Raw genomic sequence first — 19,645 nt, 5'->3', positions numbered from 1 at the left:
AGAGGGGCCTTTTTTTTTACACCTAGATGTAATAAAGGCCTGGAAGAAGTGAAGAGGCCATCTGGTCCATCTCACTTTCCCGGGCCTTTTTTTTATATCCTGTGAGATGGACCTGACTTCTTCCAGCTGTTCCTAAATAATTCTAAAGAAAACAAAGTATAAAGATGTAGGAAAATAGGATTGATGTTGTACTTTTATGTAGTTGTCAATATGAAAATTAATTTTATCCTTAAGAGTTGAAGTTAATGGCTAGAAAATTTTAAATCTTTTACACATTCGTATATAATTAAGTATAAAATACATTTTCTCAAGTGATTAATTTGCGTACGTTGTTGTTAATCGTTATTGAAAAATACATTTTTACAATATATTTTGAAGATTTTATGAAATTATAGGAAACTACAGATACTATTGTTCTAAACTTTTAACATTTTACATAATTAAATAAAGCTTAGTAAAATATTAAAACGTTTGATAATGCATTTCCTGCCTTCACCAAACAAATTTATTAATGTGATAATACTTCTTCCAACCAATCGATCGCGAGTTCTCTGTAGTTATGAATTATATTCCTCATATTGTCACGATCTTATAGCCAGGCCTTGTGACAGGAGGGGTCATTTGGTTCAAACCTCATATACGGTCCTCAAAAACATATGTTATACAAATTATTCTATTGCATTTGTGTATTAAGAGCTATAAATAGTTTTTAAGGCTGGTTTTATTAATTAATCATTATATTTTTAAATTAAAATCGTTGAGCGTGTTGTAGGCTATTCCCTCGAGTGATGCACTGAATAAAACTTTCTTTAATATACTGAAGGCCAGAGAGAGGTTTAGCCTTTCTTGCCTTCAGTATATTAAGGTTTATATTTAAGTTTATTACAATATCAAATGAATTTACATTTAAAAAGCTTTATAATGTAAGCACGACTAGCATTTCTACCATTTTTTATACAGTACACAGCACTAATTATGCATTACGAACCACGTGCTAATGTACTGTACTGTACTTCGCATCAATCAAAAGTTTACAAAAAAAAAGTGTAGAATACGTAAACCCTAAGTTGGCAACACTTTTTAAATTACACAGATAATAAACAACAGCCTCTGTTTATAAAACAAAGAATAGTTTAATTATTTTAATTTTTAAAAAATCACGTTACTTCCGGCCCAGACCGGAAGTTTGTATACAGATAATCGGGTCCTCCGATCCGTAAACTTTCTATATCCGATCTCTATTTTCATTTATCTAACTTCGCGGACAGACCGACGGACGGACGACAGTGGGGTAGGTCTTCAATTTGAAAATTGTGGTCCAATAGAAACTAATCGTTCAATCACGAATTGTTTTCATTCACTGCAACAGCATTTAATAATTTAAATGGTATTAAAATAATCCTATTTAAAAGACATTTTATTAATATAATTATAATCAGCGGCAAGTTTCTTTCTAGTTTATTTTATTTTATTTTATTTTTTTTTAATTCCTGATTTTATTTTATCGTGAAATCGTATTAGATTTATTGAATTAAACTGTTGTTAAATATTCGAAATTTTTATATGTAAATATAATTTATTTAACATTGAGTAAATTCAACGCTAACCAATTTAAAAAGCTGCTTGATTTTCCTGTCACTCGAACAGGAGATTAAGAGGACCATTAGGAAATCCGATAATTTTCGATTATACTACTGTGTAAAATTTTTAAAGAAGTAATTTTATTAAATTATGAAAATTTTTTTTTATTTTAAAATAATATATTTAAGTTTAAAAATCTTCAAGACACAATAATTCAAACTTAAAATTGTGTGGCACCGTCTATAATGAATTGTTAAAAAATAATTCTACATTGACCCAACTCGAGATATGACACGTGATCCTCTCTATCTTCTCACTCCCTTGACCTTTAACCTCTAAAATTTAGTAGCATCAATCGCACATATATAGAAATAACCCCGCCAAGTTTCAAAATTTTTGATTCGTCCAGTCCTGATATATTATGCAAAATAGACCTCAACACACACACACATTTAAGAGGGATTTTTTACATTTTTGGGGCTCCTCGAGTGGCAAAATAAAATTTCTTGATAAAAGTAAAAAAATACAGTAACGTGGACTGAGATATTGCTGTTAAGATAAATCGATATTCCAATTTTCTCATATATATATATATTTTTTTTTGTAAGAAAAACTTTCGATTTTCTTAGAAATAATATTTGACCTCATCCTTTAAAATAACTCCATTTAAATTATATTTTAAAACATCAACTAAAATAATAAATTTATAGAACGATAATTTAAATGTTTATTATATTATTTTTAATCATTCTTAATATTTAATCTTATATTAAAGCCTTAAAAATTTATGGATAATATTTTGTAGCTTGTATAGATTTAAGCTTATTTAAAGCTTAAATCTTAAAAATTTACAACGTGCATTCATGAAGAATAATATTTGATGAACGAGTGAAAGAAATTTTATAAAAATCTGTGTATCATTTCCTTTAAGCTTGCCATTAAAACAAGGATATGTACTTAAAGATTGACATTGAAACCGTTCACCCTTCACTCGTCATAATGACACATTCCTTCTATAAATAACCCGTTGAGGAAGATATCTTCACCTTAAAGTAGTTGTAATTTTTTGTAAGTAATCATAAGCTCCGTTGTTTTAATCAATTTATACACTCGACTAATCGATCGAAATTTATTTCTTCTTCAATAAAAAGATCTTGTATAATTTTCACATTAATTATCAGATTTCATCCTTATTTTTTTAACCATTTATATAATGATCCCTTGTTCATACTCCATTGAAGGACAGTTCTTCAAGGATGTTCTCGGTCTCTTTAACTATAAAGTTAACGTTTTAACGATTTCCATTTTGCTTCCTTAAATAATTGTTTATTTTTATAGTTCTTAATGGGTTTTTAGGGGGATTATTATGGGATGCTTCCGTGTCTTGAGTATATACTGTACATACTTTGCTCACATCACTCTCATTTACACTCTCGTCACGTTGAGTTGCAGGGGGATCGAATGAAACAAAGTAAAATCTAACAAGAGCATGGTTTTAGTAATTCGTTAGGTTTGTCTGTCCGGAAGATTTCTTGATAAATTAAAAGGAGAAAGTGTCTTTGAAGGATTTCACATTTTACTTCCGTTACTTTTAGAAACTCTCAACGCAATATACTAACTTAATGGAAAAATAAAAGAGTTTAAGAGCGTTGAAAGTTTATATTCACTTTGTGCATCGTTTCGTTTATCTAAAAGGCTGTCTGTTTGTCTGTTCGTATCTCCTCCTATTCATCTGTCCACAAAGTTAATCGAAAAGTGTGGGAATTAGACTAATGAGGAAATAGATCCGCCCAAACTATCAAATTTCTTTTTACGTACTGTATTAATTGTTTACCATTCAATTAAAATTACGTGACTTCCGGTTCACACAGGCATTTCGTATATAGTTAATCGACAGCAGAGTTGGATATCTCTGGTCTCGATTTTCAATTGGTCTTCTCTATATGTCTAATTCTTCATATATTTAACTCCGTTCTCGAGATTAACGTAGAAAAGACGGATTTTATGACTAAATAATTGAAAAAATAATGGGCAAAATAGTTAAATGATACATTATTTATTTTATCAATCGAAATATTTGTATAAACCTTTCGGAGGAAACGTTCTCTGGAGGAGGAGGAGGAGGAGGAGAAGAAGAAGAAAAAGGATCAAAAATCTTATCGACCCAGAAAGATCATCTGCTTTAAAAGAAGATCGTTATAAGGAGTAAATTCTAGAGAATAATAAAAAAGAAAGCCTAGAATTTTGGTCAAATATAGAAAAATGTATGCTCCATAATACTAATTCTATGAATGTAATTTAAGAAATAAATTATAAATTATTTATTTAAGTGAATAAATATACTTAAAAATCATCATCGTTGATTTAATAATTCTTTTTCTAATTATTTAAAATATTATCATCAAATTTTTAACGTTTAATAAATGCTAAAACATAAAATTCTAGTAGAATATAAATAAAACAATATTAAATTTTAAGGTTGTACGGTTGTTATATTTTCAGTTTTATATAAAGTTTTATAGCAATATCTTTAAAATATATACATATATTATATTATATTATAGAGTTTTTTTCAATTCCCAAAGGTATTAATTTATGTTGAAGTCACACCAGAATTTAAAAAATAAAAAATAAGACAAAATAAATTGAATTTTTATAAAATATCAAATAGAAAATTCATTTTAAAAAATTTCTATTCAATTATATTTAATTTTGAGTGATTTTTTTCCCTTGAATATTTAACAATTAAAATTATCTGATAGAAAATTTAATTGAATTTAATTAAAATTCAATGGAGTGGTGGCATTTAAAAGACGTTTTTACACTGAAAATATTGAATTTTTTACTTGGAATTTGACATTATTTAATACTTTTTTTAATATATAATTGAGAATTTAAATTGTTACAATATATTTTTTTTTTTTAATCTGTGAAGTTATTTAGAAGATTAATTAAATATAAATAATATAAATTTAATTGTATTAATTGAAGCAATTCTTTTTTTATTTTTTAAATGAAATTTGATAATATTTCACTATGGTTTGTCTACGTGTAACGTTAAGTCTAGCAGATTTTTAATTAATTTTCTTAAAATTTTGTGAGTAGACAAACAAACAGACGAATAAAACCGAAAATTTCATAACAAAAAAACAAAATTCAATTCTTATTTTATTAAATTCCTGGAAAAGCTAAGAATTTTGGATTGACGAATTCAGACAGTAACATAAATAAACACATGATTTTGAAGATATTACACGAGAATATTTATATTAAAAACAGTAAAAACTTTGTTTAAAATGTCATTACAATCTGTAAAAAAATATCCGCTTTTATCCCTCGTTTTCGTATATTTCTAATAAATTTTACGAATGGACATCTAAACGGACAGCAAAACTATAGGAATAGAAACTTTAACGTAAATAAAAGGTGATTTAAAAAATAAAAACTTTCTTTACTTCTTTATATTTTTGATACGTTTTGAGAACAGACAGACGGACAGAAAACGCACACTAAAGATATATAATAAAGTGTATGTATACAGGCTATGCAAGCATAAGTTATCTGTGTAGGTGTGTGTATGTATGTGTGCGTGTTTTATATCAGTAAAGAAATTAAAAGTAACACATTATATATATATAATCATCAGATATAAATATTAATAAATCTTTTAAGAAGGCAAATAATATCGATCTTATTTTTATTTTACACATAATAAAATACTTCAGAAGAATAATATTTTATTAAAATCTTTTAAAAAATACTTAAATATAATTATAAAACACGTTAAAATGCGAGATATTCCCTTATTTATTTGGTGTTCTTCTACACTTAAAATGCAATAATTTACGTACGCATTTATTATCTTAAAATTATTTAAATAATACAAAAGAATAAAACAAGAAGTATATATATATATATATATAAAATTTTCCTAACCTTGCCTTGCATTTCCTCTCAAACCCTCTACGGATTATTGGAGGAAGACTGTTGACGTCATACTAGTCAGTCACGTGTTCCAGTCTGTATAGCTGGGTAGTATCAGGAAGTGGTTCTATCCGATTGCAAAGCTGTGAGGGTGTGTGTCACTTTACAAGTCTTCGTTTCTTTAAAATATATATAAAAGGTATGATATAAATTTATTCCATAACGTTATCGATTGTTTTCTCTTCGTTAACAATGCATCTGAATGGTTGACAAGATGCTGCAGATGTACTCTTCTCCTCTTTATAAAGGGTTCAGATTCGACACGATTTATAAATAAATTAAGGTAAAATATCGTGTGTATTGATTACGTTTTATTGTTATACCTTCACAGAATTCTGCAGAAATTCTGTCAATTAAATATACAAAAGGATATTGATTTAAATGGATGATATGTGAAGATTAATATAAATTTTTTTGTTCGAAAATCGATTTTTTTTTTTCGTTAGTTCTTAAGCTAAAATATTAATGTTTATACTTAAATTTTCTGTAATTTAATTTAATATATCCTTTAAAAGTTTTAAAAGATAATAATATATTTAATAATTTTTAAGGGTATTAAACGAGGAAAAAAAAAAAAATAATAATAAATAAAATTGATTTACAATTGCACTTTAATTACATTTTAAATTAATTCTTGAAAGTAGTAATTAATTTGAAATTTAATTATAATTAAAATCTCTCACATTAAATTTCTCCTCGAGTTATTGTTAAAGTGACATTACTTAAGAAGTTTCTTATTGTAAAATATTTAATATTTTATTTATTTAAAAATATATATATTAAAATATTTATCTTTTGATAAATAAATTTTTATATATTATTTTTATAAGTGTATATTTTTTAAATAATAATAATAATAATAATAATTTTAAAAATTTCTTTATAAATAAATAAAAATTAATTTTATTTTTATAAAGAAAAAAAATGCATTAATAGAATTTTTATTGTTTTTAATAATTAAATTTAATTTATTTCATTTAATTAATTAATTAATATTAAATTACATTAATTTCATATATTAATAACATTAATTTTAAACATTATCTAGTTAAATTTTAATTAGGAAGCCAAAAATATCTAACATTAACAAATAGTTATTTTTGGATCTAAGTTTGTTTATTTTATTTATTTAAAAATATATATATATATATATTAATTAATTGCATTCAAAATAAAAATAAATGATAATTTAGTTTAAAATTAAATACTTAAAGCCTACAGAAAAATCATTTTTAGAATGTTAAAGTGAATGAATAAATTACACTAGACATTTGTCTATGCATTAAAAAAATAAGTATATAGGCTTATATTTATATTAATTTAAATTAATAGGATATTTTTCCTTTCAAATTTTCAATTTAATTTTAATTTTTTGAGTTTAGAAACCATTCTATTAAAGTATAATGTGTTAAGTGTGCATGGGAACTTACAAATAAATAATCCATGTAAGAAATTTAAAAGCATTTAACTCATTTAAAATTTAATTAGTTAGATTTTAAAATTAAGTTCTTATTTTGTAATAAATATATAAAATATTGTATTTATAATTTCCTACAATTTTTAACCAAAGAATTCTGTGTATATAATTTATCTTATGAGCAAGTTTTCTAATTTTATATACTGTATTGAGGGAATTAGAAATTAAGATTTTTAATATATATATATATATATGTACAGTATATGTTTAAAGTTTGTATTTTTAAATATATATTTTCTGTATAATAAATAACATACTGTATATACATACATCAAATTTTAAACTAGAAACTATTAAAATGAATTAAGTGTACACAAGGTGATGTTTCATTAGTTCTGCATGAAATGACAAATATTTCAAACATGCTATTTTAAACGGCTTATTAAATTTGTTAAATGAGATCAGTTTAATATTAATATATGTATTAATATTCTAAATGATGTAAATGGTAGGATACATAAATTATAATTTGACATAACATTTCAAATTATACGTGGTTATACAGAGATGAAACGAGTGTTATATAAATCAGTGGGTTGATTAAAAGATGTGTTATAAAATACTTGAGGTACTTGTAAGATAAACCTTCCATCCTTAGTTGAATATCTAAAAATAATTTCTTGAATAAGTTTCTTCATTTCTTAAATTATTTATAGAATAATATAGATTTTTCCTAATGAATAAATGGAAAATATTAAATAAATAATCCCACATATATTATCTAAGTTAAACCATTAATAAATGGAATGTAAATAACTCGCCTAACTGAAAATAATGTTTTATAAGAAAATTTGGCTTTCTTGGCATTCTTTATTTGTTTTCATCCTTAATAATTGCTACTGTTACCTTTAGGTCTTCCGAATGGTTGGGGAGATGTTAAGGGGTTGGGCCATATCTCTCGAATCAATAGTCCGATTTTCTTTAAAATTTCTAGAAATATTCCTTCCTAATACACAAACCTTCCTGCAAAGTGTTAGAAATTTTCGATAAAAGGCACAGGATTTATTAAGCTTCAAATTAGGTGAAGAAAATCGTGCACACCACAAACACTAATATCCATACATATATATATATATAGGGGAAAAACTCAAATATTTTATACATTTCTCGACGTTTTAAGGTCCCCGAATACAAAAATGTAAAAATCTTGAAGGGGGGGGTCATTTTTTGACTGATCGCTACACTTTCTCTGTTATATAACAGACGGCAAAGTAAAAAATACAATAATACACTAAAGTATATCCTGGTGTTTCTAACTACTTTTGTCTTCAAGAGTAATAGAAATTATAACGTAGAGTAACTTATTCAAGTTATCGAATTCGAATATAAGTATTTGATTAAATGCATTTAAACGAAGCTTTTAATATCGTGAAGAGCAAAAGAGGATTTACGATTGGCGTATATTAAAGAGTATTTTATTACTTAAATGAGTATAATTACATCCGAAAATTATATAGAACTGATGAAAAATTAATTTTATAATTTATCTTTTAATATCTAACTTATAAATATTATTTATCGTAAGTAGACAATGGCTATCTGTTCATAAAACTGGTGTTTTATCTTATTTATTGTTAAGTAAAAAAAAAAAATAAATAATATATAAATAAAACGTTTTATTCCTAATAGAATTAAATTAAATAATAAAATAAATAAATACCTGCGTAAAAATTTATGTAATGTTCGTATATTTATTCACCTAAATGCTAAGGAATGTATTGGCATTCGTTTGAAAACAAATTAGGTTATACATAATTCTATCAGTAGTAAAGTGCGGTTTATTTAAAGTAATAAAAATAATAATAAATTGATTAAATGTAAATAAAATAATTTTAACAAGTTCTTAATAATTAATTAATTAATTTGAAATAAAATAAATAATACTTTTTTTTTTTTTCATTGGAAAAATTATATTAATGTGATAAAATGGTGGCATTTTTTATTATTTAATATCGAATATTAATTGTTAAAAATAAAATTATTCAAATGGATGAATACAATTCGTTCAGTCGATTAAAATTTAATGTCGATTATTAGAAAATAAATATATTTATTTATTTAATTTAACCAAATTCGATTAATAAAGTTACCTTTTAAAAATTTTATCTACATTTTCTTTCATGATTTTAAAATTGTTATCATTCATTTTACATTTTCGTGAGATTTGTAATTTATTTAAAAATTTCTTTTTGTTGAATAATAAAATACAAAAAAATTTAAGTAAAAAAAAAATAATAATAATAATAATAATAATCCAAGGTAAGCTTTGAAAACGACTTTAGAAACTTCTAAGGCTCGTTTCTTTCCATTAAAATACAATAAATGAAAGTCAGCTTGGTAAATATTTTAAGAATAAAGTATTTTTTTTTTTTTATTATAAAATAAAATAGAATAATCAATATTTTACATTAAAAGAGTATATAATATAATTTAAATTTGTAGGCAAAGGTAAATGACATTTTAACATTACAGATTTCATTATTTTAAACTATATCTATAATTTACATTATTTAACACGCTTAAAATTTGAAAAATAAATTTAAGCTTAATTATTATTATTTTCTTAATTTTTTCCTCTTGTTTTTTTTTTAATTTAATTATAAAATTCCTATGTGATAAGGGAGCGTAATGATACTTGTATTAAATCTTTATTGATTACCGTTTAAAACATTCTTGAAAATTTTACTAACAATTCACCATTTAACACACTGAAAGATCAAGAATAGAGTTTATTATTAATTAATCCCTGGGCTCGAGAACTACCTGTTGAGAGGCGTAAATAGGATGCGAGTCTTTTGAGATTCTTGTTAATCGTATTAATGTATATTTTAAAAAGTACAGCGTTATAAAATTAGTAGATTATGTGCGTGTATACAGTGCTTTATATAATTGGCTTGGAACGTATATCGTCAAATGATTTCAGTTTTTATTTGATATACGTTATGTGACATTGGTCTTGATTCAATTGTAATAAGTAATCCATTCTGTTAATTAAAATTTATTTTGGGAATTGTTTAAACGTCTTTTGTATAAATTTCAACGTGCACCTTATGAGAATTGAGAATTGATTTATATTTTTTAAATTCATCCGATGAAAAGATTATACAGGGTTATATAGAAAGTCTTTATATATTTTTGAGAAATAATGGATAAATGTAATAAGGAAATGATAGAAATATATACTGCATTTATTAAATATTTAAAAATAAGGTTTATAAATGTCGTGCCAAGATTTTATAAGGCTGGCTGAATCTATTTGATGGGACACGTAACGCATTTCATGCTCTGAAACATGTACAAGTCCAGATCCTTGTTCATCATTAACAGATCTAATTCTTTGTCAACTTATTCATTAACTCACTTATTGTCTATTCTGTAGTTTATGAAATTCCTTTGAACTTCTCTCTAATTGCATTGTATTTCTCTTCTTGAATATGCAGTATCGCCATCATCATACGTTCATTCATTCATGAGGTTCTATAGCTGATTCATTCATAGGGCATTGAATCCCTTCGTAGGATTCTATAATAGAAGTCAATTAAAACTATTATTTCTTTATAAATTACAATTGTTAACTGACGTATAAGAAATTTGATTTATTCACTTTGACATTATTTAGCTTTAAAGTTCATTACGCCGAAGCTTTCATTTCACAGCTCTAACCCAATTGTATGTTATTTTTCGTACTGTTATTGTATACTTTTTTTAATTTTTAAATGTTATTTAATTTAAATTTATTGATACATTACTACAAACATGGAATACTCGAATCAATTATTTTATAATAACTTAATTAAGTTTTAATTTTTAAGCTGTTATATAAACTTTTTAATATTATAAAACTGATTTCATTCAATTTTAAAGTTTGAAATCAATCTGAAAGAAATGAATAAAAGCAAAATAAAAAAAAAAAAAATTCTATTTTATTATATATTTCTTTTTAATAAAAATCTTGAACCATTAGATCAATAACTTTAAAATTTTTATGAAAGTTATATTGTCTGAATCGATAAATTTCGGTATTAAAGTGTTTTTTATGGCAATAAAAATAAATTTAACAGTTTAAAAAAAGGTATTTAAATATAAATAATAAAATAAATTTAACAAATTAATGAAGATAATTAGCCATTTTAATTATAATTTATTTTATTCTTTTTAATCGAATTTATTGCGTAAAATTCTTGATTTCTAGATTTTTTAATGTAGTTTTTAATGCTTTGAATTTTTGGATGATTTTTTAATTTTAATTATATATAAAAATTATTATTAAAAAGTCAATTATCTGAAATTTATCATTGGTTTCCTTATTGGGCTGCAATTTTCAAATTTCAGACTTATACACTCCCACTGTCGTTCAGCTGTCTGTCTGTCCTTCGTTTGATCTCGATATATGAAAATAATCTTCTTTATGAGTGGACTGTTCTATGGTATATATATATATATATGTGTTCAAATCGTCATCAAAATAGGGGTTTCTGTGTGTATAAAAGTATGTATAATGTTGACTTTTTACAGAACTACTTTACAATTATCCATTATTTTGAAAACAAGAATCTTCTGACTAGAATTACGTTAATTCATTTCAATGGCTTAACTTTGTATCACGATTTTATGTGTAGAATGCCACACGATTCCTATACTTACTTCTATAATTATGATTTATCTATATGCTGCTCTTCAATCAGCGTACATGTTTTAATTTTTTTCTCGCGTTATTCTTAACATCTGACAGTTGGAAGTCGTTTTAAAGCAGTTTCTGATAGCTATTTTTGTGTCTTCGGCAAGGAGATATGAGAAACTTTTCTTTAATAACACATGACAATTCTTTTAGATCATTAAGTTCTAATTTCTAACAGACACACCTTATCAGATCCAAGCCAAGATTCCATTAAATGTGTCGTCGACTTATTAATTGGAAAACCCAAAGCACAGTCTTCTCAAGCATAAGGATCCCGTGTCCATCCGTTGTGTAAGATAACTGTATATTTATCAAATTGTGTACGTGTTCGATACTTTCAAAGTTCAAAAAATAAAACTGGAAAACATTATCTTAGTCAAAGCATTTTGCAAAAAAGTCTCCAATTAAATTCACAGAAAAGGATATATGTGCGGCTGTACGGTCGGGGCATGGAGGCACACAGGCATCGTATGCTCTCCTGCCAAAGATTTGCCACACGTGTTGCAACTGCCGCTTCAGATTCCTTACACTCGTAGGTGCTCGAAGCTATCGTCCCACTTGGTTCTACAAATGGTCTATGGATGACAATTCTCGAGACCGGTCAGGCCAAGATTTGTGACAACGTGCCGGAAACATTCCTGGAAAACGTCTCGGTCGTGAAAGGTGACCGGGGGTGACACAACGGCACGTTCAGGAAGTCCTAAACATATCGTTGTGCTGCCAATATCCTTCTCACCACTACTAGGAGTGAACGGAATGTCAAACGAGGTAGCTCCCCAGACTAACACGTGCCCATCAGTCAGTGGTGGATTGACTATTAGGCTGAGAGGACTCAAAGCCTGGGGCCCTAAACGAGAAGGGACCTGAAAGAAAAAAAAAATGATTCAATTGAATGTACTATATTTTGTAGTATTCCGGATGATATTTCAGTACTTTTGTATATATATGTTTTTAAAGGGAGTGTCTTGAAAAACACGCGTAAATGAAAAAGCGTATAACTGGAAATCAATGGCAAATTACTCACAGGGATCGTGAGGCACACATGCCTACGGGCCTCTGTTCTTGGAATCCCGAAACTAGAAAATATATAATTGCAACAGTAAAATTGTTTTATCATAATTAAAGATCAGATTTTGTAGCGATAAAAAAAAAATAGCGGAAAAATTTCAAAATTAACAAACTCAAAAATAAAATTTTATTGTTAACTAATACACATTACAAAGAAACAAAAGAGAATGAACAATTAAGTGAAGCTCTGTAATTCCTTTACTGTTTGTTGTATTTTTAATATAATGAATAATATTATATATATATATATACGGTACTACTATATACAGTATATAGTATTATTATGTAGTAAATTTATAAAATTCATCGGATGGTAATTTTTATAATAATTGAAATCGAAGACAAGGTCCGTCGAGACAATCATCTTTTTATTCACTGTAAGTTCCGGAATACACCCCAGAAATACATCTGGAATGCATCACAGAAAGGTCAGGTGTCACGGAATGTATTCCAAAACATGAAAGTAAATAAAAAGATGACTATTTCGACGGACTTTGTCTTCAATTTTAATTAATTCTATTTAGTATTAATACGTATATTTTTTTAATTATAATTTTATGTTACTATATTAATTGAATTAAGTTACTAATTAAAATTTATCAAACCTTCTAGCGGGGTTAGATGATGATATGAGAGGACTAGGCGATGGTTTTAAAGGCATTTTTCCTAATAGTCCTTCTTAAAGTTACTTTGAACGATGCAATTTTTATTTCCATTATTAATTTCATGTATAATGGGACGGCGAATAAAAAGCGTGCTTCACTATTATTTTTCGCCATCCAGCACTACATTTAGGTTAGATAATTTGGTAAAATTTCCTACATCTAGAAAGATATTCATAGACTTTGCAATTATAACTGAGATTAGTGAAATGTGTGCCTTCAAATGGTAATCCGTGGCGTTAATCTTTTCTGTTGCAGCAGTACATTTGAAATACAAAAATTTTCCAAGTTTCCTGTAGAAAAATTAAACAAAATGTGTCTAAAATGCCAAAAGTAAAGTAATAAAACCGGCAAAAGCTCAACAGGATCTATTCAGAAGAGCAATAGTGTCATATCCAGTAAAAATATATTGTCAGGAAAGCGCTGTCTCTGGGTAGAAAAATGTATCAATTACTGCCATATCCGCTCTCTTATCTTAATTTATAAGTAATTCCATACCTCCAGTTAGACATTATTAACTTATGATATCGTAAAATTGTGTAGAAGGGAATCCCAATCTTCTGTGCCTCTGGAGGATCTTAATCCGCTCCCATCAGTGACCGAGTGGATAAAACTACTGAACATTGGTCTCGGGTTCCGTATCATCAACAGGATGGCCACAAGAAGTTTTCCAAGTTTTCTTCATATGTCTAACATTTACACAGAATCCAATTTACTACTAAAGGTCCTCCCCTTGACAGATCGCCCTTGTGTTGCATTGCCCCATTAATCCAATCCAGACCAGCACGCCAGTAAAGAGTGAACATGTGTCTGGCAGGTATATGAGGGGCTCTCATTTGTCGGTAGTGAGGGGTAAAGGGGACTAAATTTTTCTTCATTGTAAATGTACTTTTTAGATCATCCCCAGAGCAAAATCTTAAGCCACTGCCTCTATAAAACTGCATCCGTCGAAATGGAAAATTCTGAATTGTATATTGATTATACTTAAAATTATTTAATTTAATCTAGAAATTTGAATAATTGTGCTTTATGCAAATAAAGCAGTTTTCTGAGAATAATTTAAAGTCTAAATATTTTATCAGAATAAATTGAGAATATCGTATGAAAAAGAAGTTATAGAAGAAAAGAACAATTGATTAGTTGTTAAAATAGATTTAAAATTGAACTTCGAGAAATGCAAAAAATTCGAAGGTTTTTTAAATATATGGATGTTGTGTGTGTGTGTGGAGAGGTACAAAGTTGTTCAGTTCACACTTTGAAGATTAATAACTCCCGTGCCTTTCCTCGAAAATATATGAAACTTTGCAGGGAGGTTTGTGCATTAGGGGCATTGGTGCTGTTAAAGTTTGGTGGCTATACGTCGAGGGGATGGGCAAATATGGAGTGGTGTCATATGTCATATCTCAAGTGGATCGAGCTTTGATGAAGATTTTATTCGTTATTAGCATTTACAATTCGTTTATAAAACTCGTTTTCACCCTCAAAATAAAGCTTTTTGCCATTTTATAATAATTAAAACTATAAAAAAAGTTTTTAATAATAAAATATCATAACAAGTGACACTACATACGCAGTTTTAAATGTTGCCGGTAAAGTTAAGCAACTCGTTGCTGGATTTTTTTAAAAATGACATCTCAACAATACCTCAACATACAGTAAGCCTATGTTAAAATAAGGTACAGTACCTACAACACTTCCATGACAATACTAATTCGTTGTTTTATTTTTTTAAAAATTTCTAGTTTTTGTAAAACTCGCCTGCATTTTGCCTGGAATTTTGTTATTCGAAGTGCCATAAAAGGTTTTTAAATAAATATTTTGCAAGTCTTTTGTCTGTTTCATAAAATTGCAATTCAGTTATTGGACAATTTAATAGAAATTAGTACTTTATTTTTTTTAAGTTCTATATTCGCACAACATAAAGGAACTGTGAATGAAGATCATATATTCGTTATTCTATTATAGATGAAAATACGTTTCCTATGCTCAACAGATACATGTTGACTGTAAACCTGTTGACTAAATATAGAAATAGAATAAGAATATGTACACAGTCGACAAATTGTTGAAACACTTTTATGCAGGTATGTACTGTACATAAGCGACGACACGACAAAATTGTGTTTTAACTGTTACCGGAGTTATGGAAGGCTACAACAATACAGCGACATTTTATTGTTACGAATACGATAGACCTAGTGTAAATAGAATAGGCCCTATGCACCGGTGACAATTCTATTACCGCTCACCGGATCGTGAGAAAGGATCTTTCCTCCCTACTGTCCATTCCTAGTGTTGCCAACCGTAAAGGCAGGTCCTTACGTATAGGAATAATTATTATCATTTTATTATGCATAATATAATTAATGACCAATCGAGATAGGAAAGTGCTAGTAGCTGAAGCCTTAAACACAGAAAAAGCTGTAAAATTTTAGTTTTTTATGTACAAAAAATGATATTGAAGTAATTTAAATTACAGTTTATTTTGATGAATAATGAAAAAACTTTGTTCGGCTGCAATTTGAAAAAGTTGTAGAACTATAAATTCTTACTGTTGTTCGTCCTTAATCTCGAGAACGGAGTTAGATAGATAAAAATCGAAACAAAGTATGGAAAAAATAGGGGAAGGAAATTCCGATTAACCATAAACGAACCTCCAATGCAAGCCAGAAGTCACGTTATTTCAAATTCAAAAATTTTCCCCTGAAAGGTGTTAGATAGATGACCGGCACGTCTCTATTGTTAAAGGAAAAGTATGATGTACAGGGGCAAGCCACTACTAATTTTAGATGGAGAGCATATATTTTAAATTAAATAAATTAAAAATATAATTAAAAATTGCAGCCCGGCATTACGACGATGTCACAATAAATAATTTTACGTTTTTATTTGATTTCCATTGATAAATTTCTATGTTTTCGGTAAAGAATAATTATTGGTTATTCAAAAATTTTAAATGAATAACTAGTACAGAAAATCGAAGCCTTAGTAAACAAATTACGGAGAATATTGTTAAATTATTTGTAAAATTGAACAAGGTGATAAATCTTTATATATAAATATTAGTTTAAAAATTTATGAGCTAGAAATCGAATCAATCATTCACCATAATATAATTATATTTTTCTAAATTTAATAATCAGAAAAAGTTTTTAAAAAAAACTAAAACGTTTATTAACTTCTTATTAAAAATTAATATCACGATTTTACTTATATATAATCTATTATAATTTTATTTAAAGTTATCAAATAATTAATATATCTAAATTGTTTAATTCTAAATTAAATAAATATAAATCTACGTTCAGTCTAAATGATTATAGTTCTTTTACTAAATGACTATTTCTATTTTCCCGACTGTTATATATAACAGAGAGAAAGTATGGCGATCGGTTAGAAAACGATTCCAAGATTTTTATATTTTTACATTCGGAGGACCTTAAAACGTCGAGAAATGCAAAATAATTTGGGGGGGTTTTTTCTGTATATGTGTGTATGAGGAGCATGATTTTGTTTACCTTTTTTAAAGCTTAATAACTCCTGTGCATTTTTCAAAATTTTCTGAAATTTTGCAGTGAGATGAAATTGATGGTATTAAATTTTGGTGGTTAAAGGTCATTAAGTCTGAACTCACTCTAGATATGGCACCTGACCCTTATATCTCCTTATTCCCTAGACCTTTAACCTCCAAAAGTTAATAGCATCAAAGCCTTCCTACAGAATTTCAGAAATTTTCGACAAGAGGTACAGGAGTTATTAAGCTTCAAAGTTATATAAAACAGAGCCGGGAAAGTAAAAATAAAACATTAAATTAATCTAATAATTTAACATAATATCCAACATCTTATTTTAACAATTTAGGGGTGTATTGCCTGGTAAAGGTAATACAGCTGGATAAGCACCCCTTTAATTTGAAACGGATTATGCCATTGGCTCGCTTATCCAGCAAATTGTTTTCTTATAAATTATAATAAAATTCTTTAATATAATTAATCTTGTAAAAATTAAAAATTGTTAAACTTTCTAACTGAGTTATTTAATTTCTTACAAACTTTAAATTAGTATTATTAAGTGGAAACTAAAGCAATAAAGTTGTTTTATTATTTAAGTTTGTTAACACGTTTAATTGCATTAAGGGATAGGATGTGTAATTACAATTAGTGATTGTTGATGTAATTACAATTAGTATAAGCTTATTTCTAACTATAATTATATACGTTCATATTAGAAAAAAAAATTAATTATTTTGAAGAAATAAATGAAGAAAATAAAAGTATTTCGAAACATTTAATTTCTTCTCTTTATAAGAATAAATATTCTAGATATAATACAAGTTATTTGGGGATAAATCGTTTTTACGGGGGGGGGAAATCTTTTGAATTATTATTAGAATATTCTAGGAAGATATAATTGAGTAATTTGAATAATATCTGAAAGCCTAATTGCAAATTTATTCTAATATGACTTTTATATTAATGTGGTATATAATTAACCATAAAAATAAAGAATCCTTATAATATTTCAAGAACATCTGTGCTATAAATTGTAATTACATTAAACAAGTTTTCCAACTAGTAGCTCATAATTAAATATAAATGTTTAATAAAATCCAGCAGAGTTGCGTAACTTTTCCGGCAAAATAATTAAAATTGCGTGTGGCGCAATCTGTTGTGAGATTTTATTTTAAAACTTTTTATGTTATTATTATAAAATGGCAAAAAGCTTAATTTTGAGGGTAGAGATGAGTTTCTTAAAAAAAATTGTAAATGCTAATAACGAATAAAATCTTCGTCAAAAGTCCGATCCCACTCGAGTTATGATACGCGATCTCCTCTATCTCTCCACCCCTTCGACCTTTAGCTACCAAAATTTAATAGCATCGATACCCCTAATATTCAAACCTCCTTGCAAAGTTTCATAAATTTTCGACAAAAGGCACAGGAGTTATTAAACTTCAAAGTGTGGATTGAACAAATTTGTGCTCCTCCACACACACACAACATCCGTACGTACAGAAAAAAACACCCGAATTTTTTGCATTTCTCAATGTTTCAAAGACCTCTGAATGGAAAAATGTAAAAATCATGGGGGTTCAAAATAGGGGGATTAAAAATCATGGAGAATAAAAATAGGATTTATTTGTATTCTCAGAATTGAATTACTGAATCTTAAATATTTATTTTCAGTAAATATGTTTGTTATATTTACAAATCCATATTTTATTTATGTATCCATATATTTATTTATATCCACTGGAATAAGTCCTACTACGAATTTCAAATGTATTTTTCTTTTATATTTTTTCACAATTTTTCTCAAGTTTCTTTCGTAATTTTTCCAAAATTTCCTATAAATTCTTACTGTCGTCCATCCTTAATCTCGAGAATAAAGTTAGATAGATGAAAATCGAGTCCAGGTATGAAAGCCTTAGGGACAGAAAGTCCCGATTAACTAGGTATGAACTTCCAGTTTGCACGCTATTTTAATTCAAAAATTTTCTCCTAAACGGAGTTAGATAGATAACCGGCATGAATCTGTTGTTAACAGGAAAAGTATGATTTACAGGGGCAAGACACTACTAAAATTGAGAGCATTGTGCCGGGCGATGCTGCAATTTTTTAATCATCTTCTAATTTAAAAAAAAAACACGTGTTCTTCCGGTTCGTGAATTTCGAAATTAAGGCTCCGTCTCCTAAACTATTTATATCTGGTCTCGATTTTCCTCTATCTAATTCTTTTCTCCGAAATTAACGAAGAATGGACGGACAGACACTGGGAATGTACAGGTCTGCAATTTGAAAATTGCATTCCAATAAGAAAAAAAAAATATTTACAGTAAAACCTGCATAAGCCAGGATTGTACGGTAACTAATATTTTTCCGGTTTGGCAGGTTTCCATTTTGAACAGGTTCCTTTTAACACAGAAAAACTGCTCGGTTTCGAAAAATTCTTCCCGTTTAAACAGGTTTTATTCGGGTTTCGTTTTGGTTTTACTGTATAGCCTATTAATATAGGAATAATTATAGATATTTTAAATTTAATTTATATATTAATAAATGTCTTAATTGATTTTCTTTTAATTATTATTTATTATAAAAGTATTAAGTTGTTTCCTAGTATTTTATTTTATTTTTTGTGTGTAGCAATTTGCTATGAATGGTCATGTTATGTAATTCAATCTTGCCACTGCATGCA

General features: G+C 27.1%; 1 protein-coding gene across 2 annotated transcripts in view; it reads left to right on the top strand.

The window, feature by feature from the left end:
- The first annotated feature begins 5,593 nt into the window (after positions 1-5,593).
- Positions 5,594-19,645, top strand: part of LOC136975011 (cytochrome b5 reductase 4) — a 68,781-nt gene continuing 54,729 nt past the window's right edge. For both annotated transcript variants that reach the window (XM_067269999.1, XM_067270001.1), the window contains exon 1: positions 5,594-5,704. The gene's annotated coding sequence lies outside the window, so the exon portion shown is untranslated. The remainder of the gene's footprint in view (positions 5,705-19,645) is intronic.

The sequence above is a fragment of the Centruroides vittatus genome, unplaced genomic scaffold (genome assembly GCF_030686945.1).
Source record: "Centruroides vittatus isolate TY-2023 unplaced genomic scaffold, ASM3068694v2 contig_361, whole genome shotgun sequence".
Lineage (NCBI taxonomy): Eukaryota > Metazoa > Arthropoda > Arachnida > Scorpiones > Buthidae > Centruroides > Centruroides vittatus.
This window is presented reverse-complemented; position numbering and strand designations above follow the sequence as displayed.